This window comes from Lynx rufus, unplaced genomic scaffold (genome assembly GCF_022079265.1).
Source record: "Lynx rufus isolate CCGP_SWC_20201006 ecotype Redwood Valley unplaced genomic scaffold, mLynRuf1.p SCAF_7, whole genome shotgun sequence".
NCBI lineage: Eukaryota > Metazoa > Chordata > Mammalia > Carnivora > Felidae > Lynx > Lynx rufus.
The window spans coordinates 55573295-55592202 of NW_025814889.1; positions in this window are offsets into that span (position 1 = coordinate 55573295).

Genomic DNA, 18908 nt, shown 5'->3' on the forward strand with positions numbered 1-18908 from the left:
TTTCCTGGAGAAGCTGTCCCTAACGTAGATCTAGGAAGGGGAAAAAGTGGCTCAGCAGCCAGGGCACTGACACGCAAGCTCATCGTGGCTTGCACTTTGGGAGAAAACGCATCTTAAATGAGAAATCTATTCCTTTGGCCTGCACTTTTCAGAATAGAAACCTGCATGGTATCAGAGAATCCTCTAACTGAGAAGCAAACATAAATATTGGTCCTCAGCCAGTTGTACTCTTAAGTGCTAAATCGGATGTAAAATCACCCTGCGGAGACATCTTGGTGGATAATGTCAGTGTCTGGGCTTCACCCAGATCCCCCAGATCCATTTGTACTGTTTCTTGAGGCAGGGACTCCCTGTGGGGTATGCTTTCCCAGCCAGCACCACTGGACCTCCTGTTTCAGAGCACTGCCCTCCAAGACACATTCTCCCATCCGATTTTCATAGCTCTCTAGTTTCAGTTGCAACAACTTGGCAACATAAATTAAACTCCAGAATCAGGCTGAGATCTTTTTCTATGGGACTTTGTCTGAGGTCACACCCTTGCTCAGACTCCTCCTCTTCTCTCTCCTATTTTCCTCCACTCCCTCACCAGCTTGCCTAGAATACTCCTTTAATACACACTACCAGTGAACCCTCATCTCAAATGTCTGGTTCTAAGGAACGTTACCCAACAAACTCCCATGAGATTCTCTCAGGAAAATAAACAAGCACCTCTAAAGACACACTCTCTAGAAAAAAGTTACAAAACATACAAGGGAAAAAAATCTGTCTGAGACAGAGTGTGCAGAAACAACAACAGAAGTATTTAGTGCTACTAAGGACTTCATGTAACAGAAAAACAATTTGACAGAATATATAAATTATCCAGGATAGAGATGGAGAGAACTAAAAATGGAAAGTATGACAGAGAGTTTAAGAGAGACAGGAAAACAATGAAAAGCTTTGCCATACTTCTCATAATTCCCAAGAAGAGAATAGAAAGAATGGTGGAGAGGAAACATCTGAAACAATAATGTCTCAATAGTTTACAGAAGTCATGAAAGAGAGGAAACAACACAATTCTAAATAAGACAAAAAAAAAAAGAAAAAGAAAAGGAAAAAGTAGATACATCTGAAATAGACATTGCAAAACACAAAAGCAGAGAGAACATCTTAAAAGTAACCAGATAGGAAAGACAGATTAACCATGAAGAAAGAATCATTAGACTACCAGGACAGCAATGACAGAGGCCCGAAGAGAGCAAAATTGTGTTTTCAAAGCGTAAAATGACCATCAGTATAAACTAAACCAAATTAAAATATCACTAAAGAAGGAGAAAACAAAAACATTTTCAGACAGTGACTGTGAGATTTTATAAGGTAGTTAATAGATTTTCGCTAAAGAAAGAGATTGACCCCAGGAGGAAGGTCTGAGATGTAAGAAACAGTGCAGAACAGAAAAAGAAAGTGGGTAAACAGATATGGTTCAACTAAATTAGCATAGACACTGAAAACTACCATCCCTGCAACAAAAATGCTCACTGTGGGGAGGGGAGGGCTTAACAGCAAGATGAATTTCAGTAACAATAACACACATAGATCACTGAGGAGATTAGAGTTTAATTCATTCCACCAATTTTATATAATCTGAGAGGAGAGTAGAATGCTGGTGATCTTTACACTTTCTATGCCATATATGAACACTGTGAACTTATCCACTTAAAGGATAGAAAGTGAATACATTTTACCATATGATAATATAAGAAGAACAACAGGATATTTTGAAAAAAACATGATTTGTGCAGTAGGAAAAGAGAAGAAAAGATACAAAGTGAAATATGGGAAGTAGAAAACTGGAATGAGATGGCAGTGCCGGTGAATGTGGCCATATCGGTATCAGATGAGAGACATTTGGGTGGGAGGACAGCACTGTTATATTTTGAAAGGGTTGTATAAAAGGAGCAATTCATTAGGAAGATGTATCACTGTTGAACTTGTACATGCCCCTAACAACATATATGAATTACGATTATGACAGGATGAAAAGATGGAGATTTACTAAAAATATAGGTGATTTGAACAACACAATTAACATACATGATATAATACGCATATAGAGAGACTTGTATCTAATAATTAGAAAGAAATTATTTTGAAGCACACATGGATATTTACAAAATTTGACCTCATATTAGGCTACAAAGCAAGTCTCAACAAATACCATGTGACTCATGTCTATATAGACCCATGTTTTCTTACCATAAAAAATTAAAAACAAAATAACAAACAGCCCATATATTTGGGAATTTAAGAACACATTTCTTAATAATTAAATTGTCAAAGAAATACAAATTGGGATAAAACAGTTATGTATTATAAAAACACTGCTTATCAAAACTTATGGAATAAAGTCAAAGCAGCACTTAGAGAAATTTTATAGTGTCATATTCATGTATTAGTGAAACTAGTAAAATTAGCAAAAAATAATGAGCAAACTGTCAAAATCAAGAAGTGAAAAAAAAACCCAAAGTAGAATAAAAGGAATAATAAAGATAGGAGAAGAAAACAATAGCAAAGTTTCCACCTGCTTTTAATGGCTTCCTACTGTACCCTAGACCAGAATCTATAAAGTCCTATCTTCCTGTCTGACTGCACTTCCTACTGCTCTTCCTCTGGCTCCCTGGCCTACTTTGTGCTCCTCAAGCATGCCAAGCTCCTTCCTTCTGTAAGACCTTTGCACTTGCTTTTTCCTCTGCCCGGAACACTCTGCCTTTGAATTCCAGAAGTATCCATTGCATTCATGGCTGTATCAAAAAATGTTTATTGAGGATCAGTTATGTTCCTGACACTGTCCTTGGCCCTGGGAATACAGCCATGAAAACAGACAAAAGACTCTGTTACTATAGAGTATATGCCCTGGCAGTTTTATGATTCAGAAGGTCTTTCCTCATCAGTGACCTAAATGTCAATGATATTCATTTTTTTTGTCTTCCTATTTATCTGTCTCTTCCTAGCAGTGTGCCACTTCTTTGAGATGAGGGACCTTGACTAACTTTGCTCATCACTGTACTCCAATGGCATGGAATGATGCCTGACACAATTATGTTTTTGGGAAATATTTGTTCAAAGAATGAATGTTAAAATGAATGTTGAAAATTAATGAAAATCAGGGGCGCTTGGGTGGCGCAGTCGGTTAAGCGTCCGACTTCAGCCAGGTCACGATCTCGCGGTCCGTGAGTTCGAGCCCCGCGTCAGGCTCTGGGCTGATGGCTCAGAGCCTGGAGCCTGTTTCCAATTCTGTGTCTCCCTCTCTCTCTGCCCCTCTCCCGTTCATGCTCTGTCTCTTTCTGTCCCAAAAAATAAATAAACGTTGAAAAAAAAATTTAAAAAAAAAAGAAAATTAATGAAAATCAATGTTGAAAGAAAGAATTCATGGAAGGTTTTTCAGAGGAGGAAAGTGTTATAAATACAATTGAGCAAAACTGAAGAAACTGCCTATAGCAAAGAGATCGTGTGTGTGTGTGTGTGTGTGTGTGTCTACAAGCAGAAAAAAGACTCTGTAAAGGCAAGAGAATGGACATCATGACTGAAGAATAAGAGGTTGGATGAGCAGACAGTTACCAGATCTAAAGTCTCTATGCACCACAAAGGAATTAACATTTAATCTTACAAAAAGCTGTGTGTATGATGGCCATCTATTTCAACAAAAGATGGGAATTTTAAATCCATGTTTTAAGATTTGATTTAAAAAGTAAAGAATGTTTTTATTTTGTTTGAGTAAAATAACCACTTTAATGGTTATAATTGTTTATTTATTTTTATGGACTCAATTTTAACTGCATAACTATATAATTGGTAAAAGGATATTTAATTAATAATTAACTTTATATTGTGCTTCATATAAACGTAAACATTGAAAGAGGTGTAAATCAAGCACTGGAACTCAGTTATGTGCAAAATTAGGATGTATTTTCCCTAACTGGTACCAAATTTACGAGCCTACTTGTATCTGGGTGGTGGCTTTGTCATCATCACCATCATTATTATATCTAACATGTATTAATTGTTTCTTATGTCCAAGATACTATTCTAATTCATTTAGTTTTTTCAAAAAACTTTGGTGCAGGGACAATTAATTGCTTTAGGTCAGATAACTAGTGAACAGAGTAGCCAGGATTCAAACATAGTAGTTTGGCTTAAAGACTGAACCACTACTCATGCTGATTCGGTCCTTCCTGATGAATTCAATCCTGCCCACTGAAATGTGTCCCTTAATCTTTTCATGGAAATGTATACTGTCCAGCTTTAAGTCATATTCTCATGGCATCCTTCTCCACCTCCCTGATTTTCTCTGCCCACATCTTATCTGTTCCTCTTCAGAGGCATCTGCCACCAATGTTACCCTCTGGTTTGACCACTGGAATTGGCCAAAGACAAAGTCACAGTTAGGTGCTTTCAGAGGGATGAGATGAGGTCCCTGTCCTCCATCAGATTCAGTGTGATGTCATTGGTTCCAGTGACTTGGGAGTCTCCATGTAGACGGCATCTGGGGTTTTCTTAGCCAATGTACATCTCTCCAAACCCTCATCTGTGGTATATATATGTGTGTGTGTGTGTATATATATATATGTATATATATACACACTCAGAAGGGTGTATACTGAGTATACATTCTGAGTATACATTCTACTGAACAATAATCTAAGGGGCTCCTGTCTCTCTGCTCAACTTTGGGCTCTCTCAGGTGGAATCTTGAATACTAACTTCTGTGCCCCCTAGGAATAAGGGTATGGTGGCCCTTAATGTCTTCTCTTTATAGGCACTCTATGCTACTTTCATGCCCTGCTGGCCTTCTGCTTCTGTGAACCCACTTACAAGTGGGCTTTCTGTCTTCATAAATCTCCAGATGAAAAGTCAATGGTATTCCTCAATTTTTAGAACCCAAATTTAGGAACATGCAAGTCTAGTGCCTCCTCCAATTTGGGGACTAGGGGCTGGTTAAATATTTCAGTAACTATACTCTCAAGAAGGTGACTATTTTTCTCTTTCCCCTCAGGGTTCTGTGGGAACCCACCACTTTGTAAATTGAACAATAGGGTGCCCCATTAACTTAGGAGTAAGAGAGAAGGGACATTCTTTGTGCTTAAAAGGTGAATTCAGTGTCTTTTGTTCTCAGTTGTGAGTTTAGTATGTCCTACTCACCAGTCACTAACACCAGGGGACACTGGAAAGGATCTGAGTTGGTACATCATATCCTCATGTCCACATCAACACATTAGTGTTATGAAACCACTGAAAGACAGGGACATCAACACCCTCTGAATCAGCATAAGGAATTAGAGAGAGTTTATAGGGTATTAGTGACTTTTGATAATAAACACATCCTCTTGATATATTCAGCTCAAATAAGTTAAGATTAAAACCACCACTTTTAAAAGTTAAGAACCATATGGGCTGAGCTTCCTCTTTTGGTAATAAAATATATGGTTTACTTTTGAAGAATTTATTTTTCTGTGAAATATCAAATACCAAATACTACAAATTTTTCTCAGATAATATGCACTTTCAGTGTTTGCATTCAACTTTAAAATAAAGTTAACCATGTCTTTCTACTGTATTTTAATAAAGTCTTCATCTTCTAAAGCTATTTGTCAGGGTAAAAATAAAATTAAATTAAAATTAAATTAAATATAAAATAAAGTTAACCATGTTTTGTATAGATTCTGATCATATTTATTATGTAAATATAGTGACAGAAACAAATAATTAAGTATTAGTGTAATGCTTAGCTCATACAGAGCCTGTGTTCTAATTTGAAAAATATGGTTGGCATAACCAGTCTCATTATCATCTGAGGGAAGCCTAAATGACAACATATATAAAGCATAAGAATAGGCACTTGGTCCAAGTTTGCTATTTTTCCGTCCTCAGTATTGCAATCTATTTTTCCCATAATTCTTTGTTTTCGACTCAAAATTTCTTGAATTAAAAAAAAGTTCTAGGAAATACCATAGTATGTTCTTTGCATTATAAAATTATCATTCATTCTAAAAGTCCTTCATTTTAGGGACTTAGTTTTAGTTTTTGGCCAAGACCAGGTCATAACTGTATTGCTCTTGGCCAAAAACTGTTCTACCTACTTATCCTTGCCTTATCCCTGCTGATTAGCAAAACTTGGCAGCACAGTCCTTGAAAGTGATATGTTCTAGTTTCCTGGAGACTGTTTAATGTATGGACTCAAAAAGTTCCAGTCTTGGAAAAACTTCCCTTAAAAAGATTTCAGTAACCCAAAGCAGCATAGTCAACTTCCACCATCTAACCTCACTTAGAAAGTATTTTCCTGACTGGTTATGGAAGTTGCTCACCATCACAAATCTGTGATTAGACATCCTACCATTTCTCAGCCATTCACTTCTGAAATTTTGTAATTTTCGATATTCCTATAATGGTTGTGAAACTCAAATTTTGTTTTTCTTCTGCAGTGTTGCTCCCCCTAGTGCTGAGTCAAAACACTGAATATTTGTGAAACAACCTAAGCATTTTGCTAAAAGAACTAATAGAAAAGATAACTGCAGAAAGAATTCTAGCATTTACACACTAAAAGTATTTTATATGCAAATCAGGGATAGGGTCCTTGTCATCACCATATCTCCATCTGGGAGTGCAGCATTGACTCCTAACAAATGTCCTTTCAACCAAACTGTGGAGAGAATACATAGAATGGGGAAAAAATTAAAACCGTTTCTACCTTAAATTTTTAAATTTAAAATATGCTTTGTATAATGGCACCTAAATTTTTAGAAACATCTTATCATACAACAGCATTATTTTACTAGCTATGAAAACATTGAATAACTAATTCTTAAAAATTTTTTCCACATTTTTCAAAGAATGAAGTACATGATTAAAATACACTCAGAAAGAAGCAACTTAGCACTTTCCAACTTAGCAGTGAAGTGACTCTGATGGTTGGACATTGTGTCCATAGACTTATGAGGAATTTGTCTGCATGTCACAGGCTAGAACTACTGGATAGCCATGAATCCCATGATCCTTTAGGGCTAGTGATAGTTTCTCGCAAAACTTATTTTACCCAGTCAGATTTACCCAATGAGAGTTCTCTTGCACTCTCTCAACAGCCTGCCATTTGCTCCCAGTCTTTTCTTTACTTTTCACCTTTCCTACCCAACTCCCCTAAATCTATGTTCCTCCACCCTCTGGTTGACCAAACTTTTTGACTTGCATATTGTTGACTGGGATCATTGTAACTGCCACTTCAGATTGGATCAAGGACTTTCCATTTGAAGTAACAGTGTTCGTAAAGGATACACAATTGGCCTATGAACTACTCGGGGGCTAGGAGAGCCGACCTCCCCCAGGCGAAAACCGGTGTAGAACATTTAACCTCCCAAAACATAACTACTAATAGCCTACTGTTGACCAGGGTCTTACTGATAGCACATACAGTTGATTAACACATATTTTGTAAATTTATTACGTTGTGTATTCTTACAATAAAGTAAGCTAGAGAAAAGACAATGTTACTAAGAAATTGTAAGGAAGAGAAAACACATTTGCAGTACTGTAATGTATTTATTAAAAAATCCGCATATAAGTGGAAACCCATGTTATTCAAAGGTCAACTGTATTTCTTATGTTAAATAACACATTTCAAAAATATTATTGAGGTGCAAACATTTAGGAATGGCATACTTCTCCATGTCTGGATATCATATACATAGCTTACACTTCAACAAACATGCTTTCTGTACTGAAACTATCATATTAATCAATCCCAGAAAATTTTGGTTCACTAATGCTCCATTTCATATTTCTAAATACAATTTTTTATGTAGTGCTAGTGTAAGGAGCGCTTACATTTTTTCAGGATGAAGGAGCTGCTTTGGAAGAGGTAGTTTTCCTACTTGTAAGATACAACAGTAAAATATAATGAATGTGCATATGAAAGAATCTTCCAATGCACAGCAGAAAGAATCTTCTGCACCACTATCATCAAGATCCTGCTTCAGAATGTGGGTTCTGCCTAGCAGTCTGCTGCTGGTTTCCTGTGCCTTCTGATTCTTAAAATAGTTTGGCGTATAACCAAGAGAAAGAAAGTGTGTCAGTTCAGACTGGAGTCAGTGCATATAACAGAGACCCTACTTACTAGAGAAGCTAAAAAGCATAAGTTTGTGCTAATTTATGTTTAATAAAGATCAGAGAGTGCAGCCCAGGCCTGAAACAGTATCTCCATGGAGTCACAGGGATTCCAGAGAAGCACTGAGTTCTCCCATCCATCATGCTCCCAAATGCGTTACCTCTGCCTCATAGGCAGCAGGAAGGAAGCAATGGCAGAAAGGCGAAAGGGTGCACACCATCTGTCTTTTAAGAAAATTTTCTGGTAGTTACACACTTCCATGTTCACATTATTGATGGTTATGAATAAGATTGAAGTAGAAAGAGAGGGAATAAATATTGGAATAGGTAACCAGTAGTCTCTGCAGCAGAAGGTGGTAATGACACAGCATAAAAAGGCACCTTGAAACCTGTAGATGAGTCATGGGAAAATATAGTAGTATAAGCACAGCAATAATCATCTTTCTTTAGTGTAGGAGGATGAACAACGAATTCCTTTCCATTACTCTCAATAAAATATGCGAAGGATGTCACCATGAATCAATAGCAGCATGGTTTAATGACTAGGATCTGGTTCCTCCTTCTCAGAGGCAAAGTGCTTAATTAGAATGATGTGTCAGGAATTTTAGAAATCTGACAGTGCACATTTTTTTCTTTATTCTCCTCCCCTCCCAGTTTTCTTTCTTTCTTTCTTTCTTTCTTTCTTTCTTTCTTTCTTTCTTGGCTTTATCACCCATTTATACTTCCATTTTTTAGTTAAAAAAGTAGGATTTCAAAATTGCACTTTCTTTTTTGAAATAGATTAATAAAAAATCTTGGCTCATGACACACTCTTACTGTTTGTTTGTGAATGGTCTGCTCCTATGCATTCAGTTAACTATTAATTTTTAACAATTAAATAAGCACTTGCAAACTACCACGCAAAACAAAAGCTAGCATCTTGACAACAATCTATTCTATCCTTGGGTTTCTCCCACCCAAAGCCACCATTGTATTTCTAATTACATTCAAAGATATTTTTCAACGTTTATTTTATTTTCGGGACAGAGAGAGACAGAGCATGAACGGGGGAGGGGCAGAGAGAGAGGGAGACACAGAATGAGAAACAGGCTCCAGGCTCTGAGCCATCAGCCCAGAGCCCGACGCGGGGCTCGAACTCACAGACCGCGAGATCGTGACCTGGCTGAAGTCGGACGCTTAACCGACTGCGCCACCCAGGCGCCCCCAAAGATATTTTTCAGCTTCAGTAAATTTTAATTTGTTCAAATCTTATTTTATATCCCCAAGAACAAATCCTCAGTAGTGCTCAATATTATGTAATTCTAAATGCTATTTATGGCAATGATTACTACTTGCCAACACTAATATTCATTGTCCTTTTCTTAACATTGATTTGATTCAAGATGGCAAAGTGCTCTGTTAAAAGACTATATTTCCTTGCCTTCCTTATAGCTAGGTGTGGCCTGTGGCTAATTTCTGGCCAGTGGGACAAAGTGAAAGTTGTTAGATGACACTCTTGAAAATTTCTATTAAAGTGGAGACATACAGATAGGATGCATGCACCACGTGACCTTCACTTTCCTGCTTTTTTGGTACTATGAGTGTGATGATTGGAGCTCCAGCAGCTATTTGAAACATGGAATAAACTTGATATTGAAAAGCTGCTCTGTAAGAATGACAGACAGAAAGAGATAAGCCTAACAATTGTAGAGCCATAGCAACTCTGGGCTACCTATCTCTAGGCCTCTTTTTAGTGAAAGATAAAGAGACTCTTGTCTTATTTATTCAACTTCTATTTTCAGTCTCTGTTACTAGCAGCAAAATGCATCTCATAACTGATACAATATTGTAAATGTAAGGCTTTAAAGTTGTATTTTACAGGTTGTGATGGTTCTATAGGAAAATTATTATTTAAAAATTAGACATTTTAACAAACTGTTGTTAGCAACAAAATGCGATACCTAACCCTTATACTGGAATGAATAGAACATCTTGAAGTTGTATTTTATAACTTCTGATTTTTATTTTTTTAACATTTTTTAAAATGTTTTATTTATTTTTGAGACACAGAGAGGCAGAGCATGAGTAGGGGAGGGGCAGAGAGAGAGGGAGACACAGAATCGGAAGCCGGCTCCAGGCTCTGAGCTGTCAGCACAGAGCCCAGTGCAGGACTCGAACTCACAAACTGTGAGATCATGACCTGAGCCGAAGTCAGCCGCTCAACCGACTGAGCCACCCAGGAGCCCCTATAAATTCTGATTTTTAAAGTTAGGAAATTAATGGCTTTGTTTATTTGTAATGAAACTGGAGAACTTACTGAGCTTTTGCTGTTGTTGTTCTAGTAGTTTCACTGTTGAATCCTTGAACTTTTTTAAGTTAGTCATCTTATCATTTGTACGGGAATGAATGAGATCCTGACACAGAGATGGGATCATCCGAAATTCTTGAATCCCCAAATTCCCCTGCCATGTGAGCCTCAGAAATAGCTTACTCCTCCCCACGAAGGGGGGATCTACCCTCACTTGCCCTCCCAGCTTTTAGGATAGCAGTCACTCAGCCAAGATATATTAGACCTGATAAAGAAGAAAAGGCACTCTACCCTAAAGGAGCTGTAGAATCTACATGGAGCTGAATTCAGAGGGTGGATCAAAAGGGGTGGGACATAAATTTGAATTCTCTAGAGAACACTTCCCTGAGACACAGGATTTAAAACCCTGGCAAAGAGTGAAGAAGATGGTGCAAACATATTAGGATGGTTCCTTAGAAGCATATGAAAAGTGATGGCCCACACTACCTGAGGCCCACACTATATGATGGCCCACACTACTAAATAGATTTAGGAGAATTTTCTCATAGCACTATAAAAATATGATGACTACCTATAAAAGTAATAAATTCTGTGCAACTGGAAAAATTGAAATTTATAAATTGGTATTATATAGTCATTTGCATGAATTTGGTTTTGCCTCTTGTAGTAGACTTAAGACTCCATGAGGTCAGAGAATATGTGTTTTTGTCAACAGTCTATAGACCCAATGCCTAGCAGATAGTAATAGGCTCCCAATAAATACCTCTCAAACAGATAAAAGAAGGAATGTAATTAAGGAGAATTGTACATCAAACAAGAATAGACCAGAGAGAGAGACACACAAGATAGCTTTGAGAATTTTTTCTAGCTAATCTTTTAAATTTTTAATTACGCAAAGAACTTTCTAGAATGTTAGTGAACATCTCGAGACACTTACATAGAATGCTTTTGCTAGGCCAACTGTCCCTTTGCCTTTTGTGAAGCATACTTATTTTGGGTACAATACCACAATGTGGTGTTTAAAAGGATCCACAAGACTTACATGAGTTTTTAGCAGTTTGAGGAGAGCTCTTGTTCATGAAAGTAATCAAGAACCTTTCTAAAAAGAACATATGGACAAAGTTAGTTCTGTGGTGCTTGCCCTCTTTCATTACTTCTCTTCATGAAGGAAATGAGTAAAAATTTATATCAGTAGGAATGGGAAATATCAGCAGTTTTAGCCCTTGAATGGCTGTAATAGTGAAGATAAATGCTTTCTCTGGTTACATACAATAGCTTTCAGCACCTAGGTTTATTCTATACTAGAGCTATTAAGGAAAAGTTTTTGTCTTGCCACATTGCAAAGACCCATTAATGACAATAAAGACTGAATCTGAAAGGCTCCTTCCATCTTGAGAGAGCCCCCAGAAAGGGCAGGAAGATGGAGAAGAGTTAGTTGAGTCTTGTCTCAGAATAACTGATGTGCTGCTATGGGTTGGTTCTTCTCTAAGGTTTTCAGTAAAGAAGAATCTACTGTACCCTTCTCACATTCCTCCCCACAAAATAAGATTTATATTAATTAATCAAAGTTTTTTTTCTTGAATCCAAAGATTTTACAAGTTGTTGTTTGTTTCCCTCAATTCATGTGTTTCCATTACATTCTTCATATGAAAAAATCATCAGTTTTGCTACCGTGGGAATGTCTTGCTGCTTAAAACAGATGTTAATGACAATTTTATTATAAGGGAACATCAGAAGAGTCAAAATAACTGTGGGAAAGAGTGTTAATACTCTTTGGGGTTAGAAAAATATAGCTATGTTGTATTGACACACTTGGAGGACTAATGTCAAAATTCTTCCTTTAGTTGTCTATGTGAAACAGGCTTGTGAAGCAATTCAGAAGCTTTCTATGCCCACAGACATTTTCCTAAATGATTGGTTTTGAACTTTTTCTGGGGAGGGATAGTAAAAATATTCTCTCCAGTTACCCTGGGCTATTCTCTCCCACCCCGTTATATTCTACACTTGTAGTATCAGAGGCTGTACACCGGTGATAGTCTGGGGTATGGAGAAAGGATGGGAGAAAACCCAGATGGGGCTGAATGAAATATTTGCTAAGGACCTAGATTCTGCTTGATCTTCCAAGATTCCCTTAATTATCCTACATCAGAGACTCTTCTATCTAGTCAAGGTGTGACCTCTCTGGGTTGTGATTCATTTTCTCCACCTCAGCTCAGTGCCATGGAACCTCTACTGAGGTCTTCTGACGGGATGCAGGGATTTCCACTCTCGAGAAATTTTGCTTGACCTATACATAGATTCTTTTCTTGTACTTTCTTCTCTTTCCTTAGCTGGCTTCTCACCAAGCTGAAGGCTGTAAGTGGTGTTTCTCAGGGTCTTATCAGTCCCCCCTTTGCTTCTTGGATGAGGCTGCTGAGAAAGAAGCTCAACCACCTCACTCTTTGGCTTCCACTATCGACAGATAAAATTTCTGACATTTTGAAATGTATGCCCCAATCTGTTCTGTGATTGGTTTGTTTTGGTGAATCGTTACCTTTGCCTATCATTATCATATGTGACTAGTCTTATTTGGGTATTAAGGGAGTGAGATTCGAGACCACTACATCACTATGCTATCTTAACATACAAATGTTCTCGCTTTACTCTTCACATGCAGGAAACCTCCGTGGAGAATTCTGGCTTTCTGGGGAAAGTTTAAATAGGGGATACAGGAGAGAACCTTGAACCAGTGATAATCTGCCTGGACCATAGTTCTTCTGGAATAAGATGATAAATTGAGGTTTCTATCTAATTTAGTCTTCTTACATGGAAGGGAAGAGTAAGAGCAAATTTGAGTGTCAAAATGTCTCGGACTTTCTTTGTCAGCAATATATGTTGGTACAGTGGGGTCAAATTTATATTATGTAAACAAAGAAAAACAGTTATGAGCAATTATCAGTTGAATTTAGGCAATGAACAAACTATCTGCTAATTATCAGCCTTAGCTATTTCCTTTGACTAAATTCTTTGGAAGATTGCCCAACACACTCCTACATTTAACTTGCCATGGATTTCCAAATATTTAGAGTCCAATTTCAATTTTAAAGGTCTGATGTTATACACACATTCACAGAGAGAGAGAGAGAGAGAGAGAGAGAGAGAGAGAGGATGGGAAAGACAGGGGAAAAAGAGAGAGAGAGACTTTGAAACTAGGGAGAAAAGTGAAACTATATAGTCCTTTTACTTCTTTAGAAGATAAATTTTATCCTAATTCCTTGCTTAATGACATGCAAATTATAATAAAAATAACTTAATCCATAAAACTATTAAATTAGGAAAATATTAGCATATTAAAAGCTTTGTTTAATTTCTAAAAAAGTTCTAAAGATCCTTTCAGCATGTAATTTTTTATTTGCAGGTCGATGAAAGGATAGGATTGACAGAAGAAAACACAAAGAACTACCATTACATTTTGAAGACCTGTTAGAAAGAAGATTTTTACCTAATTCTTACAGGAAAATCTAGTAAACTGAAATATAGTCATGGGGTGCCTGGGTGGCTCAGTCAGTTGAGCATCTGACTCTTGATTTCAGCTCAGGTCATGATCTCACAGTTTGGTTCACAAGCTTGAGCTCCATGTCAGTCTCTGCGCTGACAGCATGGAGCCTGCTTGGGATTCTCCCTCTCCCTCTCTCTCTGCCCCTCCTCCACTCAAAATAAATAAAATAAAAATAAAAACATTAACAATAAATAAATAAATAGAAATATAGTCATAACTATGGGCAAAGTGACACCCAAGCAGCCCCTGAAATAGTAGCTCTGCATAGAAAAGGGGTTCCTAAATTTAACCAGGAGTTCAGCCAACAGCTGTTTTTCATTCTTTAAAATTGCCAGGAGCCATTTGCAAAATAATCTGTATCAGCAAAAAGAACCGTTGCAATTATATTTAGGACCCTCTTAGTGAAATCTCTAAATGTGCAGGTAATAATTACTTTTAGATGGTCCTGCACAAGTTGATGAAAGGACTGACAACATTTAAAATTGCTAATTAGAGTGCAGCAGCCCTTGAAAGATATTCAACATCCATCTAGTAACCCATGGAAATCCTGTCCTATTTGGCTCACAAGTATTTATTAAACAACTGTTATACAGAAGGAACTTAAGGTTTCGTCTTCCTATAATATGCCTATAATAATATAGGTATTATTTTACCTATATTTATTTCTCTCACATGAATGTTCTATTCTTACTTGTCAACAAATAAATCATTCACAAAAAAATATATATTTTTGGGGCCTAATATATTTTCTCTTTCTAAGATGCATGACCAAACTTGGAAACTGAAAACATGAAACAATTAATAAAAGTTACTGATTTAAATGAGTTATTTATAATAAATACACACATTACAGCTTGCTTTATAAAATGGTTGTCTTTGGGCACATTCTTCTAAAAATAACAACTCAATTTTCAAGTAGATGCTGATTCTCCTTCAGTAGATCATGTCTCTTGGTTTTCATACAGTTAGTTATGATAAATGTCAACAAACATTTTCTGTAATTACATATCCTTCATGAGTTATTTGATAATTGGAAATTAAGTATTTGACTTTTCAGTGAATATGGACTCTCGTGGTGACAGCTTGGAGCCTTGAACCTGCTTTGGATTCTGTGTCTTCCTCTCTCTCTCTCTCTCTCTCTTTGCCCCTCCCCTACTTGTGCACAGTCTCTCTCTCTCTCTCTCTCTCAAAAATAAATAAAACGTAAAAAAAAAAAAAAAACAAAAACCTTCTGAGACAGACGCTAAGCAGACCGGAGAACATGACCATGGGTGTAAATTGGGACTTTTCAGGTAAACCAGAATTTAAAACTATTACCATGGAGTCTTCCAGGCTTTTTGATGTTTAGCCCCTGAAAACTATTTCATAGGCTGGACCAATACCCTGTGTAATCCTTTGCTTCTTGGTCACAGAACAGCTGGAGTTCAGCACTTGGGATGATAATGTTCTTATATGCATAAAAGCTTCTGGTTGCAGGGGACAGAAACTCGACCTGAGCAAGCTTAAGCAAAAATCACAACACACCAGCAGCAACAACAGCAAATGGAAAGCCATACAGGAGACCCTACTAGAAAGCTGCTGGTGTAGCTTGCAGAATTAAAGATGGGAAGCCAGGCTGCAGGAAACCAGGAGCCAGAGCAGCTTGAGGACCCCCAGGGATTAGAATCAGGAATTCGAGGCCATCAGTTCTCTCTCAATCTCTCTCTGTTTCCCTGTCTCCCTGTCTCTCTGTTTCCATCTCTCTCTCTCTCTCTCATTTTTGTGTCTTCCTGTGTGTTGGATTTATTTCCCCCATTGTGAACCAGCATCTTCCACATGGCTGAGTCATGACCTGTGGTAGCTACATGTGTTACATCCTCCCAGGTTCACTACCAAAGCAAAGAACCTTCTTCTCTTAAACATCACAGGTAAATCGTTAGAGATAAAGTAGCCAATTATATTAAAAAATTGTTATCATTATCATTAAAATAATAAATACATATTTTCTATATATCTTGCAATCCCATATGTGTTCATAGCTTTATGATCTCAAAGGGAATTGTTTTATTTCTTCTAAGTGTTACAGAAGCTATAAAATGAGATAATGAACTAACTGAAGAGCAGATAAATAGATCTCCAGAACCAGAGTTCAGAGACTAAGCTTATTTTCAGCTATTCTCATCCCAACTTTAGGAGAGATTAAAAACAGAAAAGAGGGGCACCTGGGTGGCTCAGTGGGTGAGTGTCTAACTCTGGATTGTGGCTCAGGTCATGATCTCACGGTTGTGAGATAGAGCCCCTTGTTGGGGCTCCACACTCAGTGCAGGACTTGCTTAGGATTCTTTCTCTCTCTCAATAAATAAATAAGCTTAAAAATAAAACAGAAAAGAAAGTGACTATTCAGGACAGGCAGGAAGCTGATTTGTTTTTGATATTCTGTCTTTTTAAGGATTGTTTATATGTGTATGTGTTTTTAAATAAATTTTATGCTCTGTAAGATTTTATCACTGTATTAAAAATTAATTCTTACCTACACTTTTACTAACCAAATACTTTCTTCACAGTGTAAAAGCAATTTACACTGTGGAAAAAAGAATAAAAAAGAATATTAAGGCATAACAAAAGAAAAGCATGTTTAGGCTTTGAGGCTAATTGAATCACATTATCTAACACTATTTTGAAGCCTGATTTCCTGTTTCCCATTCAAACACCACCACTAGAGTATCCCCCTTCTCTGGCTACTCTATAGAGCATATATATTCTAGATATATGGTACTTTTCAATGTCTTGGCAGAAATTATATCAACAAGACAGCATTGGTTGATTTCCCAGAAAAGGAAGGATTAAAAAAAAAAACAACACAGATTTTTCTTAACATTCCAGCCTTCTCCAAATCATTCTTTTATTTGAGAAAAGTATTTGACCTTAATTAGTACATTGATACAACCCTGTTCTTTCAAGTGGAATTAAAGCTTTGTTAAATTCAAAGCCACTCTGGCAAACGCAAAGATATTTTCATTTAGCAATTACACGTAAAGCAAAAATGCTTGTTATTAACAAATTATATCTTATCATTTTTGGTCACTGTTTATACCTTGGCTCAGAATCCCATTATAACCACTTAATTGATGAGTAACCTTGGGCAAGTTGGTTAATCTCAAATAATTTCTTCCTCTGAATAACAAGAATAATATCAGCTTCTTTAGAGAGCTGTTACCAAGAGTCGATAAAATGATATATGGACAGGCATTTGATATAGAACCTGGCATAAAGTAATATTCAATGCATTTCTCTGTAGGCTTTGTTGTAGACTGAATTTTATCAGAATTTTATGTGAAGTAGAGTGAATCCCCATACCATAAAAAAAATGAGGTCTTCTTGAGTCCTTGAGATATGAGGGCTGCAGGACACTATGGGGGCTCTGATAGTATAATGACTAAAATAACAACAACATTTATCAAAGAAACAGAATGCCTCCATGAACCCTTCCAATTTCACTCACACTCCATTTTTTTTCTGTTTAGAAAATGTCATAATTTGGGTTTCATAGGAGTATAATGCAGTTGCATGACAATATAAATTATGTCCTGGAGATAGGTAAACTATTTCTGTATTTCAATTTGCTTTGGATGGCTCATTAGTCTAGCCAGTTCATTAGCTAAAATTGCTAATGCATTTCATCCCTGTGATTGAGAGTGGCCCACAGGGATAGCATCATTGTGTTGAAAGTGATTGTAAGGTAATCGATCATAACTACTTGTTGTAGGTATTATCCTTGCTTTTGGTTTGTGAGGTACCATGTTTAAATTCTAGCCCATTGTTTTCTGTTTAGATGGCAAAGCTCATGGCAAGGACTGAATGTAACTCACCTTTGAATCTCCCACAACTAGCTTAGTTCCTAGAATATGGATCTTAACATGTGGCAGTTGACCTGAGTTACGCCATAGTGTATCTCAGTATATCTTGTATGAATGCCTATACCTATGTAATTATATCTCCTTACCTTTTCTTTTGTATCACCAGGCAAATATGGCATGAAGATAATGCCAAGCCAAATACCACACAGAACAATCTTTTCTCAACTCATAGAGATTTGCATTTATCGTTCATTTCCTTCCCTTCCCCCACATACTGGCATAAGAGGACTTCTAGGGTTAAATTACTTAGACTTAAATTGGCCCCTCAGCTGCCAGAAAATTGAATTGAATCTCTTATAAGCAAGGAAGCTGTTCGTGTGGGAAGTGTCATTCCCATGGGATCTTCTGTACAACTGTGCAAATTTTAAACAATATATCTAGGGAAAAGAAAGAATGTGGGAAAAATATAGTAAGTTTTCTTGTGTGTTTGTATAATTTTGACTTTTTGGCCAAAAGGAGTAATATGTAATCAATGGTTACACATTTTTCAGTACTTGGTCCCAAGCCAAATTGAAAAATAGCTCCTCTCCCACTGAGGATCGTCCCAAGGCTTTAGTGTCTCCTTTGTGTTGTGAGAACTACTTCCCAGGATGTTTCCCTTGTTCTGAAATGGGAAGAGTGGACGTGCAGACCTGAGCACTGGGGCCTGGTCATTAACACTCACCAGCTGTCTCAAGACGTGAAATCCCAAAATAAAAGGGACATGAAACATCCCCAGGCCTAAAAAGTCACTTTACTAACACTGGGGCATGAGAGAGGAAAGAACTTTCTGTGACTCTGAGCTATAGTTTAAGTGCCAGGAGAACACTTTTCCTGATGGTGTGGCTATAGAATGGGTGTGGAGACAACATGGGTTCTGTCTGATCAGCAGCAGCCTCCAGAGGTCTGGGGGTGGAGAGCCAATGTGTGAGCTGGGCAACCTCATTTCACTTCAAAACAGCATATGATCTTTGCATGTACTTTGCTTGTGATTTGCCCTTGGAGTCATTATGAGCCAGAGTAGGTACCCGAAGAATGTACTTCAGAGAAAAGTATTTTGTCCTATTATTATTTT